Below are 12838 nucleotides of genomic sequence, written 5' to 3' on the forward strand. Positions count from 1 at the left end.
GCGACAAGAAAGTTTTCCCAGCTCCATTCTGCCATAATCCCTTCCTCTTCTTTTCTGACCCTTCCTTTCTGCGTCCTCCTTCCTGTCTGTCTCCTTCTCTCCCCTCTCTTTCCCTCTGAGCTACGCATAATCATCTCCAACCCCAAAGCACTTCACATTTGGTGAAAAGCACTTCAGTTTCGAAGTGATTAGAGGTTGAAGATCCGACGTTTAAAATTTAAATTAAGCCAATTAAAATTACAGGGCCACTTCACGTGTTTTAAGCAAATAATTATTTTTTACAAACAGATCTCAGAGGCCGGGCCCAACCAGGTACTGAACAGGAGTGACAAGGTGCCAATAGCTGACCTCCAGGGCCAAGCGGCCTGACCCCACTCAGGTGGCTCAAAGAAGCTCCCCCATATTCTGGAAGAAGACAGCCCCCACCCTCCAGCGGCGCTCCTTCCCGCCCCTGGAACCAGTCAGGACCCTAGACTTTCCCTTCAAGGTTCCCCAAAGAGTGGCACTTCCAGCACATAGAGGTGGCCGTCACTCACAGGAGGAAGCGGAGATTCTCTGTCAGTTCCCTGTGATCCACGCCCAGTGACACACCCACTGCCCTCCCCTGCACCCCAGCAGAGGGGAAGTGGACCTCAGGGCCACCAAAACGCAAAGGGGATCTCAGGTTTATCCAGCACGTTTCGTGTGTGCACACAAGAATGAATCAGCAACGTGCCTGCCCTTGACGAGCTCAGCCCAACAGAGGCGTCAAACTATAAATTACAGAAGGGTGTTGTCAATAAGACAGAAAATCGCAGGAGGTGCTGGAATAGAACAGAGATGGGAGTGATTGACTTCTGGGGTCCTCTGGGTCGGCCTCACGGAGAAAGGGCGACGGAAGCTGGGGTCGGCGGGATGAAGGGGAGTTTTCAGGCGGACAAAGATCGCGCATTCGGGAGACGAACACTGCCGAGGCCCACGGCCTCGTGTTCCTGCTGCAGAACGATGAACTAGGATGAGACACTCAAGTGATCTTCTCTTACCAAGCTGGAAATTCAGTCTCAAAGGTTTGAAGCTCCTGTCTGGGCTGGCAAGTTCTAAGCTCGAGTCCAGGGCTAATTCCCGAGGCCCAAGTACGTTTCTTTGCCCTCTTGGTTGCCCTCGGAGGCCAGAGATCTGTGTTTTGTGTCTTTTGTTCCCTCTTCTTCTCTACTCCTGGCCAAACTGCAGCCTGGGATCAAAACAACAAACCAAGCAGCGGGCCTGCCCCTGCCCCCCTGGGGGGGTGGGGGCGGTGCTGCCTCCTGCCACCCCACACCCACACCCAGCATGGGGGGGGGGGAGGGCAGCCGGTTGCTGGGCCTGGGAGGCAGCTGGAACAGAGAGCGAGGGAAAATAGTTCACGGTCTGTGTGGCAAGGGGAGACGGGCCGCCCAGCTGTGGCCAGGAGAGCCAGGAGGCCAAGCCCAGCCCAGACATTGCAAAAACAAACCTGGATCCAGCTTTCCATCCCCCCCGGGGCGGGCCCCACCCTCCAGGAGGAAGGGAACTCCAGCCGCCCAGGTTCCTTTCTTTGGGAATCCTTGGTTTGTAGTTTCCTTTCTCCTAATTAGGTTTCGGAGGCCAGAGTCTATGCAGCTTCCGTACTCAGCCAGGTTGGACGTGTGCCGCCGTGTCGACTTCAAAATACTCCCCGAAAAGGGATAGTGGGTGGGGGCTGGGGGGCGGGGGAAGCATTCGGTAAATAAGAATTCTCCCTGGGGCTGGGGGCAGGAGGGCTGGGGGCAATTATTCACAGGTAGTGGTGAAGAACTTTTAGGGACAGCTAGCGGTGATCGGTGATCGGTGACCGTACAGGATGGTGAGAACAGATTATGTTACTGACTTGTGTACTTATGGGGAACGGTTAAGATGATAAATCTTATGTTATGGATATTTTTACCACGATAACAATTGGGGCCTGCGATGTCTTGTAAATGGATGAGACATAAAGACAGATAACAAAAAAAGAAGAAGAAAGACAATTATCTTCAGTGATAATTATTTTGCCAGTGGGGACAGAGGGGGAAACACTTCCATGCTTTTGGAAAGTTATTGGTTCATTGGCCCAAGGGGGACTGGAAGCAAGAAGCTATTTGGACGGTCCGGGGTGGCAGGGAGACAGAGACATCTCTGGAACATCTTCACCCTCTGGGACACGCCTTAAAGGTGGAGATGAGCGGAATGGTTTCTTTTCTTTCAAGGAGCAGACTGGTATCTGTGTCCAGGGGGCAGGACCTCAGCTCTTGGGCCCCTCCTTAGGACCGGGTCCTGGGCACAGACCAAAGCGGAGGTTGAAAAAGGTGGCACTTTGTATACAGTGGTGCAGGTTAGTGGAGCGTGCACAGCCGCCCCAACGGGAAGCCCTTCATTCCGATCCCAACAGCTCTGTGGTCTGACCTTGCTGGGGTCCCTTTGTCTCCCTGGTCCTCAGCACCCTCTCATTGTGCACGTGGCCAAGATCCTTGAGTGGAAGGAGCTAACGTGTGTGTGTGTATGTATGTGTGTGTGTGTGTGTGTGTGTGTGTGTGTGTGCCTGGAGCACAGTAGGGGTTCGACAAGGGCTTCGTCTCTCTCACTGTTGCTCCTAAGAGGAGCCCTGTGCCCGACCGAGCCACCATTTATTCGTGGGGACCAAGAGGGACCCTCACCGAAGTCAATGCTGGCAGGAGTCACTGGCAGGGTAGAAGCCTAGCTCTCTCCATCCAATGAGCTGTGTGATTCTGTATCCAGGACGGGGTGCAGACAGGAGGAGAGGGGGGATGTGAAATCCAGAGCAAACCACTGCTAAAAAAAAAAAAAAAAAAGGAAGAAGTCAAAATAAAATAAAATAAAATAAAATATATATTTTTTTAACTTTAATCAAAAAAAGAGCAAGCCACCGCAGCGGGGCCCCACACCCCCCGGCACTGAAGGGTTGGTTCAGCTTCCTGGAGTAAAAAGCTGCGGGTCAGGCTACAGCAGTTTGGAGGCCTGGGCTCTAGCATGAGTGAGAGGGGAGCTCGACCGGCAGGCCAGCTGGCTTTTCTCCCGCAGTTTCTTCTTCCCTGCATGTAAGAACCGTAAGCTCAGGAGGATAGCCGTCTGTCCCGCCCAGTTCAGGGTATAGAGAGTCAGGGGTCACATTAGCAGAAAGACTCCCCTCCTACCCACACCCCAAACAAGCTAGCTCTTTCTCAGCCAAGAGCACTTCCCTTGCTTAAACAGAAAGGACAGGGACCGTTTTAGAAACCCACCCAGGGGCCTTCTCAGTCATTGCTACCCACTGCCCTTCTGCACGGTACCCACGAGGAGCCCTTGACTGAGAGAGTCCTGAGATAGGCTATCCCTTGCAAAGTGTTCCTCAATCTCAGGTAGTTTAGGAGTATTTTTACCCGTGGCGTCTTATGGGACTTACGGGATTCAAGTTCCAGGGACGTATTTTGGGAAGGGTGGCCTTCCTTTTTCCTAACTACGGCTAAATCTGGCTCAAAGTTGTCTAAATGCTTCCCAGTGACACGAGCAGCCTTCACTGGAGTTCTTGGAGCCTCGGTTTTAACATCCATAAAATGGGTATCGTGCGTAGCATCCACATAGGCCATTGCTTCTGGAATAGAGGAAAATACTCTCAGAACACACAGGACTGGGTTGCCTACAGCTCCCTGGGAAATAACAAAGCACCACTTTTTTTTTTTTTAACTCACCGCATGTTGCTTTTACTTATTTATGCACACATTCAACAAACATTTACTACCTGACAGACCGAGGAAGGTGTAATTGCCCCCTTTGTGCTGTCGCTGCTGTTTATTTTGGGGTGCTCTTTGTGAGGGTGGACCTCAACCTGCCTGGTAGCCCACAGCCATCCATTCCAGGGCCAGGATCAGAACCCTGGTCCGTCTGAACCCAAGCGCAGTAGTTCTCCACCACCCAAGCTGGCACGGGCTCCTGCCCCTGGCCGTGCAGGAGCCAGGAGGAATACAGCAAGGGAAAAATCAAAGGTCCTTCTCCAAGGAGGTCACAGCTCCACAGAGACGTAGAAGTCTCTGTGGGAGCCTGGGAAGGACCCAGGCAGGTGGACAGACAGGTTTGGAAAGCTCAGAAGTAAAGGGGCTCCTTCAGAGACAAAAAAAAAAAAAAAAACAACACGTGAGTAAGGAAGGTTGACCGGGCAGGACCACGTGGGGAGGTGGGAGAGGTGAAGGAGGTGAGGGAGGACCACACCATGTGGATCAAGGGACGGGGCTGGCCACTGCGGGCACCAGGCTTCGTGGGTTTCTGATTCTGGGTGTTGGATGTCCCGGGGGTGCAGAACACTCATCTGAATGCCGTGTAAAGAGCCATCACACAATGCCGGTAGGAATGTAAAATGGTGCAGCCACTTTGGAAAACAGTCCTGCGTTTCCTCAAACGATTGAAAAAAGACCATACGATCCAGACATTCTACTTCCAGGTATCGACCCAGGAGAAGTGAAAACACACGTCCACTAAAACAGGAGCAAGAATGTGAAGAGAAGCATGATTCGGGGGCACCTGGTTGAGCGTCCGGCTTCAGCTCAGGTCATGATCTCATAGTTCGTGAGTTCAAGCCCTGCATCGGGCTGTGTGCTGACAGCATGGAGCCTGGAGCCTGCTTCAGATTCTGTGTCTCCTTCTCTCTCTGCCCCTCCCCTGCTCATTCTCTCTCTCTCTCTCTGTCTCAAAAACAAATAAACAATGAAAAAGAAATGTTAAAGGGAAGCATTATTTATAAGAGTCAAAAAGTGGAAATAACCCAAATGCCCATCTGTCCATGCCTAACAGATGAATAAAATGCGGTCTGTCCGTACAATGAAGTATTATTGAGCCATACAAAGGAATTAAGTATTGATCCGTGCCACTGCATCGACAGACTTTGAAAACATTATGCTGAGTGGAAGAAGCCAAGCAAAAAGACCACATGTATGATTCCATTTATATGAAAAAGTCCAGAATAGGGAAATCTATAAAGACAGAAAGTCTTTTACTTTCTGTCTCTTGTCCGGCCCGGTTTACTGGGCCGGACAAGAGGTGGATGGGAGCCAGTGATATTGAGTGACGAAATGTTCTAAAATTCATGGTGGTGATGGTTGTACATACCTGTGAATACACTAAAAGCCATTAAGTTGTAAACTTTACATGGACTCATTGCATGGCATGTGAATTAGACTTCAACAAAGCTGTTTAAAAAGAACTTACAGAGCAACCTAATACTTCATGCATTAGCTTAGTTACACTTGACCTCGCCAAGAGGAGGTTTACTTTATCTCCCGCTTTACAAATGAGGAAAAAGAAGGTTCAGAGAGGTTAAGTGACTTGACCGAAGTCAGAGCTAGTGAACAGTCCTTCCAGTCCCGCCCATGCTCCAAAGTCCCGGCTTCTCCCGGGACTGTCACTGCAGTGTCACGGGGCTGTCAGCCTCAGCTGGCTTCCCCACCCACTGGAGGCCAGGGCTGGCGGTGCTTTTCTGCAGGCCCCCAGACCCAGTCGGTCCTCAGCCTACCTGGAGGCTCCACTCTCTGGCTATTCACCAACGCCCCCCCCCCCAACCCCACCCTGTCAGTGTTTCCCACTGTGGGCAACGTGGCCAGGGCAAGCTTTGCTTCTAGCCCAATCTTTATCTTCAAAGACGATTTCGGCTCCAAATATTTATGGCAAAATACAAAAGAGCGCCTTCCTTCACTGGGGCCTGTGTTTGAAGTTGTTTTCCCAGCGCACATGTATTTGATAGTCAAATCTCTCCGAGGGCACATGGAGATCTGGTGGCTGCTGGTGCCCCACGTTGGGGGGGGCCCCCCCCCCAGAGTTAGCCAAGAGCCCCAGCAACATTCACGGGGTAGCACGTCCAGGAGCTTCTAAGGATGCCACGCCCAGTGTACTCAGGTTCTGACTGTGTCCGCTGGGTCCATTGGCACACTGCCATAGGGTCCTAGGCAAGGTGTCCTTTCCGTGGTGGACACTCATCGTTGGGAGAGACACAGAGCCGGGGACGGCCATTGGAAATCTAACAGCGCCATCATCTCCCCTTACTAAAACCATTCCCTTCACTGGAAAAAGGGTGGACAATAACAGTAACTTTAGGATTTTATAAGATTATTTTGTAAAGGGCTTAGAGCTTAGGATAGCACACGGTAAGAACTCAAGAAGTGTTAACTAGGATTATTTTCTCCTCTACCCTCCTTCTCCTGCTCCTCCTCCCCTTCTTATTTATTTTTTCTTATTATTTTTTAATTATTTATTAAACACAGAATTCTGCAAATCAAAATACCTGCACAGCATACTACATCCCCAGTCATCCACATAAGGATCTCTGTTCCTCAGAGGACCCTGCAGCTTAGGTATCCTTAACACCCTCATTAGAGACAGAAAATTAAGGCTCAGAGAAGGACAGTCGATTGCCCAAGGTCACACAGCTCAACACAGGTTGGCTGATTTGGAAGCCTAAGCTCATTTGCTATGGCCCTACTGTCTCCTTCTCCCCAAATGCAACCACAGTAAGTCTGACTTAAAAGTAACCACGGTGCACAAAGGATCGATCGTTCGTCTAGTCTTGGAGCGTGTTTAAGTTGTGAGCTGCCAATGAAGGTTTGGGGGACGCTAAAATCAGGACTGTCAGCACATTCCTGTGGTGGGGGAAGTCAGCCCCCGCGCATGACACAGCTAAGCACGGCCCCACCCTGCTCCCCACCCACCCCACCTCATCAAGGTGGCCAGGCCAGGTCAGGCTGAGCCAGGCCGGCCTCAGAGGCCCCTGGCAGGAGCATCCAACCCCAAAGGATTCTTCAGGCAAGGTGGCCTTGGTCCAAGGAATTGACCAAGGGCCCCACCCCAGCCTGTGCTCGTTCAAGATTGCATTTTTGAGGACTGGTCAGGACAAGGCTGGGGAAGTGGTGCCAGGTTGCCTTGGGCTTTCGGCACGCAATGGAAAGAAAGCTCTCAGGCCCTGGAGGGCAGGGGTGGGACCTCTCGTGTATGGAGAAGATTCCCAGCGCCAAGCCAGGCGGTGAGCTCTACAGGTGTGCTGTTCAGGCAGGAAGCCAGCCCGTCCTTCTACCAGGGCCAAGCCCTGAGGACAAAGGCTCCAAAGGGGACAGGAGAAAATCCCAGAACAGAAGTACAATCACGCAATGTGGAGTCAGCAAGACCTCGCTTTAAGTTTGCCTCTACCGCACGGCAACCCTGTTGGCCACTTGACCCCTGAGACCCGGCCCCTTCCTCAGGAGGAAGGGGTCAGTGACGATCACCCACCTCCCACCCGCCCCTGGGCTTGTTCTGGGGAAAGGAGACCATGCACTGATTCGACATTCTGTCCTCGTAGCCTTGCCACGGGCTGGGGACATGCCACCAGACGCTGGGTCGAAGCACTTAACTCAGGCATTTCGTACTTGATTTACGAACCAGCCACTCTGCCAGGCTCACTTTCCCCGCAGCCTAAAATTCACCTGCTCACCCCTTCACTCACTTAGCAAGTTGCTCATTCTCTCGATTTCCAGCGTCCAATGAAATGCCCAAGCCCAGCATGACTGTCACTCCCCCTAGACCCCACTCAGTGATTCACTCGTGCATTTGTTCATTTACCCATTCGTTCAACAGACATATTAAATGCCCAAGCGTTTTAGGCAAAAGCATCTCTCAACCTGGAATTTCCTTATGAATGAATGAATCCCAAGCTAAGGGAAAATTGCAACTATGATTCTTCCTACATATATCTCAGCAAATGACACAGTGCTGTGCTGAGGTGGGTGAATTCCGAGCTCATAAATTCTGGCTTTAAGAGATCCCGTTATACCCAACCTTCCGCTATGATTCTGCCTCTTGACGCAGTGGCCCTGGATTGCCACCTTCTCTCCCCAAACGGAGACTCCCGTAAGAAATTCCACTTGAACTGGAAACCAGCATTAGGATTTCCCATTTACAGGGATAGCTGTGATGCGGGCACGCAGAGGGCCATCGCTCCCCCCAAAAGAGTGTTTCCCCAAAGTAACTTAATGGTTGCAAATGAGCGGAAGGAAACCAGATCCTCGTGTCTTACCAAAGTGTTTAAATCATCATAATAATCCCATTCACCACCTGTATCTGAGTCAGCACACCCACTTTTAAAGTCAGAATGCTGTGGGCCCGAAGGCCCAAGCATCCAATTCTATAAATACAGACAGAAGCTGCAAAGCCAAAAGGCCAGACCATCCCAATCTGTCACCCTTTCCATTGCTGACAAATTCTGCACACCCCCTTGGACGGATACGCCCGGAGGCTTGAGGTCCTGTCTGAAAGCGGGATCCTCACCAGGCGACCTGGGGCCCCACGCTCCCAACTCGTCCGCTCCCCCCACCGCTCAGCCAGCCCCTCCCTACCTGCTGTCTCCTTTGGGCAGACCAGGTGTGCTCCGTGATGGATTGCCCAACGGGCCCCTCCGTCCCGGAGGCAGATGAATCCGGGTGGCGGGAAGCACCCACCGGGTCTTTGACAGACGGCAGGCACGTCAAAACTGGAAATGAGCCTGTCTTGGGGGGACGTGTGTTTCATTCGAGTGCAGGTCAGTTTCTTTCCTGACCACACCCTGCTCCCCCACCCCCTCGGCTGCCTCACCCCGGTTCCTACCTCCTCAGGGCCGGGCGCGTGAACGAGAACCACGTTTTAGCCAAAGGGCAAGAGAAAAGAACCAGGTTTCCTCCCATTTTAGAAGATCTCTCTGTGATCTGAAGATGAAATCAGAAGGGGGCCATGTCTCCAACTAGCTTCTTGTAATTCAGAAAGGCAGTTGCAAGTCATTTAAAAGGAGACACAGAATCTTTAATAAATGTAATCCACATCTGATTACAAGGGAAGAAAGTGCTCTCTCTATATCTCCTCTTTCTCTTCTCTCTCTCTCTCTCTCTCTCTCACCTTACAGGGCTGGAATATTGCAGTAACTATTCCATCTGATTTTTTTTAAAAATAAGATTTACTAAAGGTCAATGTATCTCCTGGCCACATAAGCAGCAACATTCAAATTTCCCCAAGCCCAAGAATAAAAAGATGCTGTCATTAAAAATGAAAGCGTAAGGACATCTCTCGAGCCCATGGGGGATTTTAGAAAGAGGAGACATTTCGTTATCAACACGCAATCATGAGATTTTTAAGCGGTGTCTCTAATCTGCTTCCCCCTCCCACCCCCCCACCCCCCCCCCCCCCCCCTCCCTTCATACCCCCCCCTTCACAGCAAGGTCTTTTTATCCTTCCAATTTTGCATCTAAAGATGAGGTGAATACCATTAGCTCAATTCAACCTCAAGTGTAGTCAGATGGGCCTGTGATTTCTGAAAAGCGCTCGCTAAGGTCACATTAAAATGTATAAGAGCATTTCGATTCCTGAGAAGGGGGCTTATTATCCACCCGTGGTGTAAAAGAGGAATGTCAGTGGCCGCAGACTTGGGTGAAAACAAAAGAGATACCAGGATTTCAGTCTTTTGTGAGCAAGCTTCTCTGGTTTCTTTTCACGGTCGGTTGTCCCGGCTCACCAGCCCAACAGATAGCTCTGCAGACTGCAAAACTTAGGCCTCTTGCAAAAAAAAAAAAAAAAAAAAAAAAGGGAAAACAAGTTTAACTGGCTTCCCCTCTACCCGTTTTTATTTAACTCTTCCAGCTAGAGTCAGCCAAGTCATGGCTGTTAAGTTATAAATGCATATTTTCTTGAGAGGGAGAGTTTGGTCTATCCTGTTCGTATGGCTTATTTTTTTGTTTTGTTTTGTTTTGTCTTGTTTTTTTGTCTGTCCCTTCAGTAGATGGGAGTCAGCATCCAGCTGGAAAAGCATGAATGTTGGGGTCAGACCTACCAGGGTAAGAAGCCCAGTTTTGCTGTCACAGGCAATGCGACCCTAGACAACCACCCATTCACTTATTCAAGGTTCATTTATTCAACAGATTATCTGTTGATCATCTACTACATGCCAATCATGGCTCTCAGTTTTAAGAATACACAGGAGCACCAGACACACTGATATTTGCACTCTTGCAGGGACAGGAGTTCTGCAAAGAAAGGTAAAGCAACAAGACAGGTGAAAATGCTAATAGGAAGTAAACAGAGTATTCACAAAGAGGAAACTTGAAGAAGACCAATGATACATAGGGTAATTGAGGGATTTTAGATGAGCTGAAACTTCAGGCCAAGCCAGAAATTCAAAGGGCATCCCAGGTGCTGGGTACAGGAAATAAAAGGGTTTGTGTCATGGACATCTGTCATTTTGCCCACCAAACACCCAGTTCTCCCTACCATCAGCCATGCCCTACTTCCATGGCATACTCTTGGTCGGGGAGGCGATCAGCCAGGGTGCCTGACCTCATCCAGCCAAAGAAAGGGTACGTGACCCAAGAGAGACTGTCAGAGCCTCACTCGGAGCTCACCTGCCACCTACCAAGTGGAGGAATATAAGGTAGAGAACAATGGCAGCTGGCACGCCCCTATGGTGGTGCTCTGATGAGAAGGCTATGTGGTTCTGCCTCTTCTATCTCTAGAATCTCTCTATTTCCTTCTTGTTTCCCATTCTGGTTCTTCAGCACTCCTTTAGATGCCGTGAGCCTCTTGGTCTTCCAATAAATGTTCTTTTTGCTCAAGTTAGTCAGAATTTGATATATGACTTGAAAACAAAGAACAATAACAAACATAAAAGTCAATAACAGAGAGTGAATCTCCAGGAACCTGTCAGGCACACATAGGGTATATTGAAGTAACTATCCAGTCAAGAGGACTCAGATTTATATTCAGAGTGGGAACCTGGTAGCCAACAGCACACAGAGGTGAAACAGCTGATTATACTAATCAGCTTCAAGACTGTCAAAGAGAAGCCACCAGAGGGAAGGTCTACCATGAAACAGATTGGATTAGAACCAGAAGTGTTGGTCTGAACGCATAGTTTTCAGTATCTATAGAGAGGTGTAACTATAGACATGAACATGTGTTTGAGTCTGTCCACTGAGTGGACCGGCAAACAGTGATACCTAGTAGCAATGAGCACACTTAGTGTCAGATCTTGGTTTCTAAATACCATTCTCCACTCAAAAGAACAAGAGGTCCTTAGAGATGTGTATGACTCCACGGGTGGGACAGTGAAAGGACAAGATATAGGTGTAACATCTTCTGCCAGAAAGTGACCAAGTGTTCAAGGCATGATGGGAACATGCAAGAACAGAGACCAACCAGAGATGGGAATATGCAAGAAACACACACTGACCAACTTTGAGGAATATGAAAATCATCTTTATTCTGATTTAACTTATATCCAACAAAATGCGCCTATTTTAATTATAGCTCAATGAGTTCTGACAAATATATGCATGTATTTTAATCAAGATACAGACCATTCCCACCCCAAAAATTCTGTCAAGCCCTTTTTTAATTCATCCCTCCCCAGAGGAAATGACTGATCTGATTTGTGTCACCATAGATTAATTTTGCCTTTTCTAGAACTTCTTATAAGTGGAATCAAACAGTATGTGTTCTTTGGTGTCTGCCTTCTAACTTAAGACTAACATAAAGTGTTTGGGATTCATCCATATTGCTATGCATATCAGGAATTTGTTCATTTCTAGTGATGAGCAATTTCTAATTTATGAAAAATATAACTGGTTTATCCACTCATTTCAGGTTTATCCACCTGAAAAATATAACAGGTTTATCACCTGTTTATGAACATTTATGTTGTTTCCAGTTTCTAGATATTATGAATAAAGCTTGTTTGAATGTTCATATGCAAGTCTTTGTGTGGATATATGTATTTATTTCTCTGAGGTAATATATAGGAATGAAATTCCTGGGTTATATGATAATATACTATTTAACTTTATAATAAATTTTTGCAGTTTTCCCAAAATGATTGTACCATTTCACATTCCCACCAGCAAAGTATGAGAGTCTCAGCTGTTCCACATCTTCTCCACTATTTATGTTTGACTTTTTCATTTAGCCATTCTAGTAAGCATATAGAGAAACCCCATGGTGATCTTAATTTTAATTTCCTATTGGCTAATGGTTTTGAGCATCTTTTCATGACCTTTTTAGCCATACATAGAACTTTTTTATATAGTGCCTGTTCAAATTTTTAGACGTATGTATTGGACTCTTTGTCTTACTGAGTTGTAAGAATCATTCCGGATACAAGTTATTTGCCAAACACACATGTTGCAAAGACTGCCGTAAGTAGCATGCTTTCCAATTTTTTTTTTAATTTTTAATGTTTCTTTGTTTTTAAGAGAGAGAGATACAGTGTGAGTGGGGGAGGGGCAGAGAGAGGGAGACACAGAATCCGAAGCAGGCTCCAGGCTCTGAGCCATCAGCACAGAGCCCGATGCAGGGCTTGAACTCACAAGCTGTGAGATCATGACCTGAGCAGAAGTCGGTCACTTAACCGACTAAGCCACCCGGGCACCCCAACATGCTTTCCATTTTCTTAATGGTGTCTTTTGAAAATCAGAATGTTTTCATTTTCTTGGAGTTCATTTTATCAAATTTTATTTTACCGTTGGTGCTGTTTGTGTTCTGAGCACCCACTGCCAACTCCAAGGTCAGAAATAAATTGTCCTGTTTTTTTCAGAAGTTCTATAATTTCAGACTTTGTGCCAAGGCACACGATCTATTTGAGGTTCATTCTTGTGAATGTTGTGAGATGGAGTCAAGCTTTATTTTTTCCATGTGGATAGTCTGTTGTTCTAGGATCGTTTGCTGAACAGATTATCTTCCCATGAAATTACCTTTGCCCCCTGATTAAAAATCAATTAATCATGTATCTATGATTGTGTTCCTTTAATCTATATTTCTCATCTTACACTGACTTGAATATTATATTTTTATAATA

General features: G+C 48.1%; 1 long non-coding RNA gene across 1 annotated transcript; it reads right to left on the minus strand.

Annotated features, from left to right (window-relative positions):
• Positions 1-257: 257 nt before the first annotated feature.
• Positions 258-8550, minus strand: LOC121032267 (uncharacterized). The gene is made up of 2 exons (XR_005791174.1): positions 8364-8550; positions 258-2805 (listed from the first exon to the last, which is right to left on the minus strand). It is a non-coding gene; the product is annotated as an uncharacterized LOC121032267 (long non-coding RNA).
• Positions 8551-12838: the final 4288 nt, after the last annotated feature.

The sequence above is a fragment of the Herpailurus yagouaroundi genome, unplaced genomic scaffold (assembly GCF_014898765.1).
Source record: "Herpailurus yagouaroundi ecotype Mexico unplaced genomic scaffold, PumYag 141, whole genome shotgun sequence".
NCBI lineage: Eukaryota > Metazoa > Chordata > Mammalia > Carnivora > Felidae > Herpailurus > Herpailurus yagouaroundi.